At 43.9% G+C, this 13,606-nt stretch overlaps 1 long non-coding RNA gene across 1 annotated transcript in view; it reads left to right on the forward strand.

Moving 5' to 3' along the window:
* LOC144216090 (uncharacterized) overlaps positions 1–13,606 on the forward strand; it is a 122,845-nt gene extending 109,239 nt beyond the window's left edge. The window contains exon 2 of the long non-coding RNA XR_013330560.1: positions 13,551–13,606. This is a non-coding gene — a long non-coding RNA (uncharacterized LOC144216090). The remainder of the gene's footprint in view (positions 1–13,550) is intronic.

Genomic DNA, 13,606 nt, shown 5'->3' on the forward strand with positions numbered 1-13,606 from the left:
ACCTTAGTTTTAAATCATTATTTTGTAAGGAAAATTTAATTAGGAAAAAAATGTTTTTTTCTAAATGCAGGCCCCTCCATTGAGCCAATAAAGACTTTGTTTGAAAATAATTCCCAGCTTTTAGAACTACTAAGAGTATAAATTTTTCCCCTTTAATTAGTATCTTAGATTTTTTTTAAACCAATGCCAAATGCAATGTGAGCCCAAGTTTTTTAGTTCAGTTCTAAACTTAGAACCCGTGATTTTCAAGTGGGTTCTAAATTTGGCAAAATGTCTTCTCTCTGCCATAGTAGGCTGGTGTTTTCCCATTCTTAAGGGTTCATACATCTTATTTTCTAAGCAAGCAGTCCTGTTTTTCTTGCTTTTTAATATTTTTTTCCTTTTCCCTTTTATGGAATACCAAATGTGATGCAACCTTTTTTAGACTGTAAAATAAATGAGATATGGAAGCTTTCTGAAAGGGAAGGGAGAGTGGTAAGGGGGGGTGGGAGTGGGGGAGTCATTTTGCCTCTTCCTTGCAATGAAAGGATAAATACTGTATGTCTTCGATGCTGAGTTATGTGAAGTTTATGTATAGATGGGTCAGAATCACCGAGTCAGAATTCATTTCCAATACTTTGCTTTCCTGCACATTTCTGCATACATATAAATGAGTCCCAGCCCCTTCCTGAGGAAAATGTGGTTAAGAGCATCCTATTTGGCCACCCACTTCCAGAAGTGTGTCCAACGAAGCCATCTCCTGTGGTCTGCTCTGTGCTAAATGCTTCATCACACTCCTGGTAGATAAAGACACCAGGCACAGTGCTCAGTGCAAAACTCTCCAGAGCACAGAACTCAAGCCCTGGCCACCAGGGAACAGATGTTGTTGGCAGTTGAAAACAGCCACTTCCTCATTTTGCAAGGTGTTGGAGGGAAGGACACCAAGCCTTCTCCCCAAACCAGGCACAGGCACCCTCCCCACTCACCTGCTCTGATCTCTGTTCTTCTAGCCCCAGGCCCCCATCTCTCCCTACTGTGATTGTCCTAGCCCTCCTTCCTCCCCCTGCAGCCATCTTTTCATGAAAATAAAGGGAGCCAGAGGAAAGGGGACCAGCATGAAGGAAACTGAGCTCTGTTCCCCTCCAGGGCCAGACTTTTGGAATTTGATCCCTTGGCTGTACACCTCTGCAGCCGCGTGTGTCTGTCTGAGCAGCCCCCTTTCCTACCCATGATTATGTTGTTGAGGCATTTGTGTGCGCCGCCCCAGCCCAGAACGCAAAGCTCAAGTTCTCAGGGAGCCTTTCCCAGCTCTTCCCTGGAGATTCTGGCAACTGGCATTCTGTTCACTCAGGTCTCTCCAGCCCAGGCTCACCTCTCTGCCTCCCTTCTCTTCAGGCCTCTTCTAGCAAGTGGAGACTTCCAGTCACCAGAATGGCCTTGACGGTCCCGTCCAACAGGTTCCTCTGCTTTAGTTTCTCTTGCTTCTGGAGTGCCAAGAGGGGAGGACTGGAATACTTAAGATATTTCCCAGTCTCCCCAGGTACTAAGCATTCTGACTACCAGACTCCCAGCAGAATTTTCGGGATGGACGGCCCTCCCATCCTCCATACCACCGCCACTGGCAGCTGTCTGCCCTCCCCACCCCGCAAGTGTTGGTAGAATTCCATTGGCTTCGGCATTCCTCGAGTGGCTGCAGTTGGCTTGGACATCCAACCTTGAAGGGAATGCAGCACAGTGCACCAGCCTCCGCTCTGCCCCAGTAGACAGGCCGGATTGCTGGAGTTCAGGGAATAAGTGCTCGGAGTAAGAAACTCAAGTCAGTTTAGAGCTGCACGTGGTCCAGGCCAGTCTCCTGCCTCAGACGGTGGCATGAAGGGCTGTGTGGTGAGCACATATTGTTACTCATTCCCATGTCAGCCTCAAACTTTCAGGGTTACCAGACACAACACCTTGGCTTTCCTTCTCCTGGCTTGGCCTTGTCTCCAGATTTTCTATTTGGGGTCTCAGTCATCTGTCACAGTGTCTTTATATTAAATAATCTAAAGGAAGGAGCATTAATTAGACAAGGAGTGAGAAGGCCTGGGTTTAATCTGTTGCTGATGGGTGGCCCCCATAAGGTCAGTTCCGGGTTCCCTGAGCCTACTTCCTTAATCTGAAACATGGACAGGGGCTTGAGGGGGCAGCTGGATTTGACTATAACCGTGTTCTAAAATTCCATGAGTCTTGGGGCCCCTGGGTGGCTCAGTTGGTTAAGCGTCTGACACTTGATTTGGGCCCATGTCATGACATGGTTTGTAAGTTCGAGACCCCCCCTTCCATGGGGCTCCACACTGACAGTGCAGAGCCTGCCTGGGGTCCTCTCTCTCCCTGTCTCTCTCTGCCCCTCCCCTGCTCATGCCCTCTCTCTTTCTCTCAGAAATAAATAAATAAACTTAAAAAAAAAAAAAAAAATTCCAGGAGTCTACACTGCTACTTAACAGGAGAGTAAATGGACAAGTAAATGGACGTCTAAAATGCTAGTAAAGACAGTGTTTCCCCTACAATTGTCCCTAAATTACTTAGGTCAAGCTTTGAGGAGCAATGCTGTTTCTCAACTTACAGGTCTCCCCCTCCATTCAGTCTCTTCATGACTGAATTAGCTTCCTCATACCCCTTTTTCTTCAGCTTCACTGATTGCAGATCTACCGCCTTTTTTTCCTCTTTGTAAATCTCCTTTACCTTAGCAAGTCTCAAGGTGCTCCACTGTCTTTGCCACCCATCTCTAGCAATGCCCTGGCTCTGAAGAAAGGAGTATGCACTCCAGGCAGGATAACGGTGTCTCCCATTTGTTTCTTCATGACACTCCAGTCTGGTGGCTTTGTGATGTGATGGCAGCACACTGAGTTGGTGCCTTTTGGGGGCTGCCCACAATGTCTCCCAGGATGCCTTTCCTGTCTTATAAATAGGAGTTCACAGTCCATCGTCTTCTAAGTACAGGTCTTTTCGCCCAAATACTCTACTCTTTGCCACATGAATACCTAGCTCCCACTTTTTTGCACATTCACAGAGCTTTGAGAGATCTTCTGGCCATTTCTCCCCCTGGTTCTTTGTCACCTCGAAGAAGAATCATCTACAGAATTGAAGATTGCACTGAGTCATGCAACTTGCATGTCGTTTTTTTTTTTTTTAATGCTGAAAAAAAAATCAAAACAATGAACTCTCATACTCATCCTGATTCCTGGGAGAGAGTAGCAGCTGGTGGGGGACAGTGAGTGACGAACGAGGTGAAGATCATTCTCAAAGGATGGGAAAACAGCATTTCGTTTTACCATGGATTTTAGTATCAGGTTATACAGTGGTTGGAGGCAAAGTCATAATTAGACTCCCATCTCTTCATGACTTCCACTCTATTGTATATAAGTGTTCACTAGTAAATTGAGTGGCTCCTACAGACCAGGCTCTAGGCTAAGTATTGGGGGGAAAGGCCCTGGCCGAGAAGGACCTGCAGACTAGAAGTCTGGGCAGTTGCAGGCCTAGGTAAGTATGCCATCATAGAAAGGGGCACAGAGAGGAATAGTGGCTTTGAAGGGAGTGCCATGCCCAGGACGGGCTCAGATAGGGGTAGTCAAGGGAGGTTTCTGGGAGTGATGACCTCTAAGCTGAAAGACCAGCAGGAGTTGGATAGGTAGAGGATGATCCTAACTGAAGGACTTGCAAGTAGCTGAGAAAGCATGTACGTCCCAGGACCTCCGAGTGGTTCAAGATGGTGGGCACTTGGAGCATGGGGCTGGAGAGAGAAGCAGATGCTGACCAGGAAAGGCCTAGGAGGCTCTGCTAAGGAGTTTCAACATTCTCTTGAAGACCATGAGAAGTCCTGGAGGGATTTTTTAAGTAGAGAAATATTGTGATCATATCATATTTACTTTAGAAGAAAAGCTACCTGGAGTTTTCTAAGGCCAAGGCCTAGGGACACTAGATAGTTAGAAATTGTTCGAGTAGACCAGACAAGAAACGGTGGCTCTGGCTAAGAGGGGTGGCCTTTGAAAGGAAGGGAAGTGGGTAGATCAGAGGCATAAATGAAAGGGGCAGAATCCACAGGCCTTGATGGCTTGGTGATTGTTGGGAGTTAGGGAAAGGGAGGAATCAGTGATGAAATAATCGGGTTGGGGACAGGGCAGCTAAGCTGGAAAGCACCACCAGAGGGTATTAATGGTGACTATAGAGGCAAGTAAAGTTCCGAGTCTCATGGCTACCCTAAAGCAGTACCAAGTTCCTAAGTCCTGGTGGACCCAGAATGATGAAAAACTATTCTAAGAATGAAGTGGGTTTTCTGTGCCTACCTGGCCCACTTACCTTTGGGCAAAGCGTGTTGGGTGCTACCCCTTGGCTAGATTCTCTGACCTGTCATCTGTGCCATTATGATCTCTCCTCGATAACTGGTAAAGAACATAGGTTTCCTCACTTCCCACAGAGATCCGAGAAAGAGGCAGTGCTGCACAACTTCTACTATGGCTGTCATCTTACTAACTTTGGAACGTATCTCTTTGTGATTGCTGGATTTTAGTGCCAAAGCAGAGAATAGGAGATATCCATGGCGTCATGGCATTGGAGCCAGAGAGACCAACTGAGTTGGTCTTAATTCCCTCCTCTGTAAAACAAAGAAAGTAACACCAACTCCAAGGACTTGCTGTAAGAGTTTAATGAAATAAAGCATGCATGGTGCCCAGCAGATGGTAAATGCCCAATAAATATTAATTTCTGCCCCCACAACCCCCATCCATGGGCACTTACATTCCAAACGACACTGCCTTCTCACTCTGATAAAGGACACTCCATGATGCTCTTACTTTTACCATCTTGCTGATAACTGAGTTGCTGTTGTTGTTGTTGCTTTTAATTTCTTAGTGGAGAGAGAGGCAGGGGGAGGGATCCAAATTAAATTTAAGAATTTTTCTAAGTGAGCGGAAGTTTTACCTGAAAGAGTTCCTTCACGTGTCTGATGTCAGTTCTTTCTCAGTTGCATGTTAACCTGTGGCTTGTGACAATCGTGCGTGTATGGTAGCACACTTGAGACTAAGAATACTGGAATCGAGCTGGAATATCAGGCGAATGGGCAGCACAGTACCCATTTTCTTCATAGACTGACTTTGCCCCACCACTCTTTGTCCTTGAATCTTAACAGTTTGAAGCTATGATGTGATTGGCATCTCATCTTAGAAAAATGCAGGTCTTCTGCCTTGGGTCCACTCCAAATCTTTCAGCTTTTGGAGATATGCATGTAAATTCTTTCTTATTACCTTTCCTTTAGGCAGATAGCATCTCACCCTCACATTTAGGGTTCATAGGACTCCCTCAGGCCACCTTTCTTAGATTTGGACCGATTTAGGGAACATTTTTGAGTGGAACACTCTTTGGCACTGGCTTCTACTTCTACAGCCTTCCCCTTGCCCTTCTTGGCATTCTCTGCTTCTGTTGTTCTAGAAGTTCCTCTTCTGATCTCATTTGTATTATTTTGCTCCATTGATGATAATTTTTTAAAAACCCTTTGGGAAAGATACGAAGTTTGGTTTCAGCCATTGAAAAATTTAATAGCTACATAAAATGCTTTTTGAGTCTTCTGTCATTAGTTAACATACAGCCTGTGACGACATTGTGCCACCATGTGCCACTTAGGTCAGGATATGCTTTCTACCTGCAGAAAGTTTACATGTCTTTAGGTGAGGTAAGAAAACACAATAGGAAAAAGACTGGAGAGACTACTATTATACCTCTTTAAAAAGAGAGGCTGGAAACCATAGAGGTAGCATCTCAAAAATCTATTCTTCTGTGTAGGATGAGATTATTAATTTCCTTAGTTACTATTTCTCCCTGAAGTGTTGGAATAAGTGCCTTTTGATGCCTAGGCTTGAGAAAAGCTTGTTCCCCAAAGCCACTTGGCAAGTATAAATCCCAGGAACTAGGTGCTTTAAGCACTGTTTGTGAAACAGCAACCATTGTTGGGAAAGGAGCGGGGGTGGGGAAGGAGAGAAGCAGGAAGGGGGGTGGAGGGAGAGGGAGGGAGGGCTTGAGAGGGAGGGAGAAAGTGACGGTACTAGGAATGCACCAATGGGTAGGAGTGACCAAAATACTGGAGACTAGGTCCTTCCTGGGGCCTTGCAGGTGGGACTCAGATCAGCTTCTCTCTTTCTCCCACCCCCCAGCCTCACCCAGGGAGGCCACTGCTGCTGTTAAATCTGGAGTATTTCATGCAAATCTAAACCATTGGGTTTTTTCCCCTCCAGATCTAAAATCTAGATGGAATCCCTTGAATTCAGCGAGCATACACTTTGGTGCCTAAGTAATTTTCTCCACAAGAACAATGATAACACTTTTGGGGAGTTTATGAACTTTTGTGATATCTGGAAATATGCAGAAAAAACACATGTGTGTTAATCTCAGAAAGCATCTTTGTTGTTGCACAAATGCAACCAGTTAGAAAGGTGATGTTTTAGCCTTAAAGATTTTTAATAAGGTCCATGAATTAAAACATGAATATATTTTTGACCTTATGAACTATAGCAACACCTCACACTGTGAAAAGCAGAAAAGAAAGTCTGTTAAAACAGCAGTTCAAAAAAACATTGCCCAGAATCATAAGGATAGGGGCCACCCTAAATAGAAATTGAACATGAAGTTGCCAATGTCAACTGATTTGACCAACAAAAATGACACCAGGGCAATACATTTTGCTCCATGTCCCTAAAGTCAGCACAGTAGAGTGTAGTTTAATCTTTGAAGGGAATTGTAGATATCGTTTCTTAAAATTGATCACCAACAACGTGGCAGGTGTGGGCAGAAAGCCAGGCATCACCTTTATATCAGCTAACATGTATTGGGTGCCCATGATGAACCAAGTGCTGGAGAAATAGAAATGAGGAAGGGAGGCTAATATATAATATATTTATATAGGTTACAACATATATAATCTATTGTTCTATGCACAACACTGTAGGACCATTGGAAAGGCAGAGTTTGAAAAATGAAAGAAAGCTCGCCAAGTTCAGAATTATAAAAGGAAGCTTTTAAAGGACAGGTTGGATTTTAGGTGGCGGTGGGGGAAGGACACTACCAGCAGAAGAAACCACGTGACCAGAAGTTCGAAGGTAGGAAAGTACAAGGTCCAGGTCGATTGGAAAATAGAGCAGTGGGAGGGAAAGGAGAGAGCAATATGCCTTCTCAGGAGGGCCCTGAAGGCCAGGAGAGGACTAATAGTTAATTTGGAAGAAAATGTTGTAATTAAATGGAAAGTTTTTAAGCAATTGAGTTTTATGCATTAGGAAAGTATTGATAATCCTGGTTCTTAAAATAATCTAAAATAAACAGGCAATATCTGTTGATCATCTGCAGTGTTCTAAGCAGCAATTTACATGCCAAGTTCAGCTCTTATGTGTATGAGCTAGTTTAAATTCACAAGTCCCCTTTGAAAAGGTGAGTATTATCCATTTTACAGGAGCAGTTGGGGCTCAGAGAGGTTAATTCACGTGGCCCAAGGTGACACAGCTAGTTAGTGCCAGGGCAGGATTTAACCTATGGGTGACTGATTCCAAAGTTTCTGTTCTGAACCACAAAATAATAAATGCCAGAACTAGAGTTGGGGCCAATAAAAATGAAAAAAAAAAAAAAAGGAAATGATTCAAAGTATTTTAGAATTTAATGTGAGGAAAGAGCTAGAAGGGGGAATCACAGACTCCTAGAATGGGAGCCAGCATGGGAAGCCCAAGTGAATGGGGAAATCGGAAAGAGGCATCTTCCACAGAGCAGGCAGGTGAGCTTGAGAAGCTGGTTTAAGTGGTGTGGTCCAGGGGAGAGACTAGGGCTGAAAGGGGAGTTTAGGGTTATTTACATAGAGATGGAGGTTAAGACTCAATGTGGAATGGGTTGCCTAGGCCTCTAAGAGAGCAGAGAAGCCAAAAGACAACTGGAGACTGAATACGGAGAAAGAAGGAGTATCCGTTAAAGAAGACGCATCCATAGAGATGAGAGGTAAAAGTTGATTCAAAGAGACACTGATACTTTTCTTCCCAACAGTTACTTAATTCTGATTTGTGTTATCAGGACGGTCATCTTTTGAAAACAATGGAGATGCCTTTGCTTCAAGGCTATGATAAATATGCATGATTTATGTATATATATAGTATAGTGTTATACTATATATATTGATCTGAATCTTTGCATCTTTTCTTAGCAAGTTTCTTGTCTTAAAAAGTTAGGGCTTTTTATTTCTTTTTTTTTTAACTGTTTATTTTTGAGAGAGTGCAAGCAAGCAGGGGAGGGGAAGACAGAGAGGGGGAGAGGGATCTGAGGCAGGCTCTGAGCTGACAGCAGAGAGTCAGATTCAGGGCTCAAACTCAGGAACCCTAGATCATGGCCTGAGCCGAAGTCAGATGCTCAACAGACTAAGCACCCAGGTGCCCCTGGGGGCTTTTATTTCTAACTACAGAAGTAATATGAATTGATTGTAGAAAACTGAGGAAATACTGCAGAGTATAGGGAGAAAAAGAAGAAAATCTTTTGCCAGTAATAAACACTATTAACATTAAAAAAATTTTTTTTAAAGTTTATTTGGTTTTGAGAGAGAGATAGAGCACGAGAAGGGGAGGGACAGAGAAAGGGGGAGACACAGAATCTGAAACAGGCTCCAGGCTCTGAGCTTGCTGTCAGCACAGAGCCCAACATAGGGCTCGAACCCACGAACCCTGAGATCATGACCTGAGCCAAAGTCGGACGCTTAACCGACTGAGCCACCCAGGTGCCCCTCTTTTTCGGATTTACATATATACTTTTTTTCAAACCAGGGATCCTTCATGAGATATTATGAATATTTTTACATGTCATTAAATTTAGTATTCATAACAATTTGATAGTTGCATCATGGTAATCTGTCATAAGGATGGACCAGAATTTATTTAACCAAGCCCCGTTATTGGATATGTAGTTTGTTTCCACATTGCAAATAATGCTGCAGTTAATATTCTTAATCAAACCTTGTGTGCTTTTTACTTCCTTCTGATTATTTTCTAAATATTTCCTAGAAGCAAAATTGCCAGTCAAATGCCGCAAACGTTTCCAAATCAGAGTTCTGCTTCCAAATGTAGTATCCATTTGCTGTTAGTACTTATGTTAGAATATATTAAATTGTGCTATCTCCTTCCTCCTTCCTTATTCCCATTCTTGGAAGTCAAAAGAAAACCTTAGAACAAGGATCAACAGCAACCTTTCAGAAAAAGTATACACCCCTTTTTGTTGTTGATTTTATTATTATTATTAACTTCTTCATCAGGAACAGGGATGGGTCACCAATCAGCTTCTATTTAGTCCCCAAGCCATTCGGGTGCTCAGTGCTTTTGAAGCCAAAAGGCCTGGTACTTTGGGAGATGAGGCCAACTTCCCAACCAGGCTGGGCCTGATTGGCAGAGGGTCCAAGCTTCCAGCCTCCGACTTTCATTAGCGGCACATGCAAGGTGGGGAGTCTCACTCCAGTAGGATATTTTTCAGGGCTGCCAGGATGGCCCTCCTAGGCCTTGGGGATTGGCAGCCCACCTCTCTGCACTTCCCAGAGGCCTCTGGCCTGGAGCACTGGGTTTTGTCCTGGGTCTCCCTGGCAGAGCAAAGCGCTCCTCTTTCCTGTCTTCAGGTCTTTACCCGGCTCGGGCTCGGGGCAGTCCCAGGGTCTGGGTGCCAAACTCCTTTGCTGTTCTGCAGAACCCTGGCTGCAGACGGGGGGTCCTGGCGGCAGCCCCCAAGCTTGTCTCTTAGGGCTCAGGCTCCCCTTTTTGGGAACCAGGGCTTCTGTACTCAGACTCTAAGGCAGTGTTTTGCAAACCGAGGGGCCCATTGGTGGGCTACAAAGTAAATTTAGGATTTCGAGGAAAAAATCAGACTCAATCACAGTAAGGCAGGTGTTGTTCTGTGAAACTTTTTCTCAGATCCTACATACACATATTGTATGGTCCTGTCGTAAAACCTTGAAAGCCAAGGATGTAAATGCAAGTCAAGATTCCCATGAGGATATGATGAGGTATACTTAGGTGGGAAAATATGATGTTTTTACATGTAATAGCATGTACCAATTTTATTTATTTATTTATTTTTCTTAGTTTATTGTCAAGTTGGTTTCCATATAATACCCAGTACTCATCCCAACAAGTGCCCTCCCAATGATTTTACATTTTTAATGTTTATTTTTGAGAGAGAGAGAGACAGATAGATAGAGCACAAGAGGGGGAGGGGCAGAGAGCGAGGGAGACACAGAATCTGAAGCAGGCTCCAGGCTCTGAGCTGTCAGCACAGAGCCCAGCACAAACCAAACCGTGAGATCATGACCTGAGCCGAAGTCAGAGGCTCAACTGACTGAACCACCCCGGTGCCCCTACATTTTTTTTCTTAGCTAGGCTAATAACTAGAAGGTCATGTGGCTTAGTGGAGAAAACTTTAACTTTAGGGTCAGAACTGGGTCAGTACTGTTGCTCTCTGGCTAGCTGTGTGACCTTAGACAAGGGATCTCTCTGAGCCTCCTTGTCATTATGTGTAAAAAAAGCAATACACATCCTGGCCTGTAGGCCTGGAGGATTGAATGAAATAATCTGTGTATAGTGCTCAGCACATAGGAGACACGTAATAAATTAAGTTTATTTTCTAGTCCTTTATCTGGGCTCTGAGACATCATCTGCAGCATGGCCAGACTCCTTATTCCTCATCAAGAGTACATATGACCTGTGACATCACCAAAAGTGGTTCTGTTTCTCACCTGAGGGATCCCTCCACTTTGGTTCCCTACTCTCTGTGTTCTTCCTGATGATAATAAGTGTTTCCTATGAAAGGAATCTCCTATCAAGAAAGTTTCAGAATCGCACATCGTAGCCAGGAATTAATAAGAACCCAACTCTGGGCTCACAAGCCTAGCTGGTGGCCCTGAGTGTATGTTAAGTCAGGTAGAAAGCTTAGGTCGTGGTGGGGACCAAGGCCAACTATAGGACATCCACTCCCTTTGAGAGAGGCAGCCACTCTTCATGCTGCAAGATTGTCACCCCGTTGAAATGTGGGTGCAAGCTTGTCAGATCTCTGGTTTTTCAAAAGAACCCAAACATCTGGGTGCTTTAATGTGGAAAAAAAATCCAAGTTTTACAAACACTGTGTTGGCCAAAGGAAATGCCCATGCATCAGATAAGGCCACAGGCCTGGCAGTCTGCACTCTGACCTAACCTTGGTGCTCAGCTGACTTAGTGCAGTCACCCCAGGCTGTCAAGAAAAACTTCCCAAGTTACCCCTGGAAAAGTGCTCTCTTCCCATTATTTTGCAGCACGAATACACTTTAAGCATGTGATATGTACCTCCTATCATAGATGACAGTGTTCTGTCATCCCCTTCTATGTTTGGGTAACCAAAACCACTCATAAAACATTTATTCCTTTTTGGAAAAAAAAAAGCTTTATGGAGCTATAACTCACATAAAATTCAGTGATTTTTGGTATATTCCCAGGGTTATGCAACTGTTACTATAAACGGTTTTAGAACACTTTTGTCCTCCTAAAGGCAGCCCCATAACCATTAACAGTCCACTGCCCCCCCAAACTGCCAACCCTTGGTTATCACTAATCCGCTCTCCATCTTTATAAATGTTTGTATTCTGGACATTTCCTATGAATAGAATCATACAATATGTGGCCTTTGGTCACTGGTTTGTTTGTTTGTTTGTTTTTTACTTAGCCTGATGTTTCCAAGGTTCCCCCATGTCCCAGAATGCATCAATCCTTCATTTTCCTCTACTGCCAATAATACTCAGCTGTATAGGTCTACCACATTTTATTTATCCACGTATCCGCTCAGCAGTTGACGGGCATTAGGAGTGTTTCCACTTTTTGACAATTACAAATAAGGCTGCCATGAACATTCATGAGCGAGTTTTTGTGTGGACATGTTTTTGTTTCTCTTGGATACATACCTAGGAGAGGGAATTGCTGGGTCATATGGTAATTCTATGTTTAACCTTCAGAGGGACTGTCAGACTGTTTTCCAGAGCAGCTGCACCATTTAACATGCTCACCAGCCATGTATGCCGGTTCCAATTTCTCCATATCCTCACCCACACTTGCTGTCATCTGTCTTTTTTGCTCCCAGACATCGTAGGTATGCTAAAACAGTGGTTCTGAAGGTTTGCGACACTTTCAGTACAGCAGCTGAATTGGGTCTGTTGATGTGGTGCTTGAGCTCCAGACCTAAAAGAGTGATCTTTTTTTGAATTCAGATCATTGTTTTACAAAAAGTGTTACTGATAAGCTTCCCCCTCCCTGTGTGTACCATTCTTTGGTGAGAGAACAGGCATCTCATTAAGAAAAGGTATGATATATCTTCCTCATTCACCAGTGAAACATTCCGGTTCTAGAGATTCTATTGGTGTCAGTTAGCTTCAGGACTGTTTTCTCTGCATTAATGAATGCAGCCCACAGCTGAAGCCACTCCTTTCCCCACCTGCAGACCACATTCAGACAGAAAATTCTGGCTGGGGCAGAAGTACTTAAGCAACTCAAGACCAGCTTGGCCTTCTCCACACACTGACAAATACAACATCACCTCTCTGCCCTCCACCTCTGGTCTTGCTCTGTGCCTATCATGTAACATCCTTTCAAATTAAATAAGGTTTCACTAGCCCTAAGTAAGAGTGGGGAAAACGGTGCACAGGCGTTTAGGGGCTACCAGAAGTGCACGGGTTGGGGGGCTGGGAACTCAGTGTCCCAGCTTGTCATCCAGACTTCACAAACCTGGGCTCTTCTTTTCCTGAATTCCTCTCTCCTTTATTTTAAGCACCCTTGTAGAAAAAAGGTTTCTAAATATGTATGATCCATAGTATGGTTGACCTCGCCAGACATTTTGGTTTACCTGTTTCTCCTCCTTTTCGGAACCTGGCCCTTTTCGAGAAGGAGAAACAACAGAATTCACATAGCTTGAATTTAGGACTCACTGCACTGGGGGAGGAATTAATATCTTTCAGCCAAAGACTTAACAGCCTCGTCTGCATTTTGTATTTTTTTACATTAGAGTTGTTTCAAATGTCTGTTGGAAGCAAGCTTTGGGCAGACATTCTTGCAGTTTTCTGTGATAACTTCTTATTTGGCCTGCCATAGTTCACTGTATCCAACAAGGAATAACCTTGGCCTAGCTGGAAACTGCTAACTGCTAAAACTGTATGGGTTTGTCTAAATTTGAGATCCCCTCTAGCCCTACCCCCCAGCCCTATCTTCCCCATTACAAGTTATAAAAATGAGATGCAGGGGCACCTGGGTGACTTGATTAAGCATCTGACTTCGGCTCAGGTCATGATCTTGTGGTTCATGAGTTGAAGACCCCATTGGGCTAGCTGCTGTCAGCACAGAGCCCGCTTCAGATCCTCTGTCCCCCCCTCTCTGCCCCTCCGCTGCTTGCAGGCACTCCTTCCCTCTCAAAAACAAATAAACGTTTAACAAAAAATGAGGTGCAATTAGCATCTATCCTCAATCTTAGTATCCTAACATTTACTTATTACTTATTACTCTATTTTCCTGCCTTCTGATTTATAGAGACCCAAATGCTTATCTCCAAAGATGGAAGAGGAAGATTAAAACAATAATATGCA

This window comes from Crocuta crocuta, unplaced genomic scaffold, assembly GCF_008692635.1.
Source record: "Crocuta crocuta isolate KB4526 unplaced genomic scaffold, BGI_CrCroc_1.0 scaffold258, whole genome shotgun sequence".
In the NCBI taxonomy this organism is placed as follows: Eukaryota; Metazoa; Chordata; class Mammalia; order Carnivora; family Hyaenidae; genus Crocuta; species Crocuta crocuta.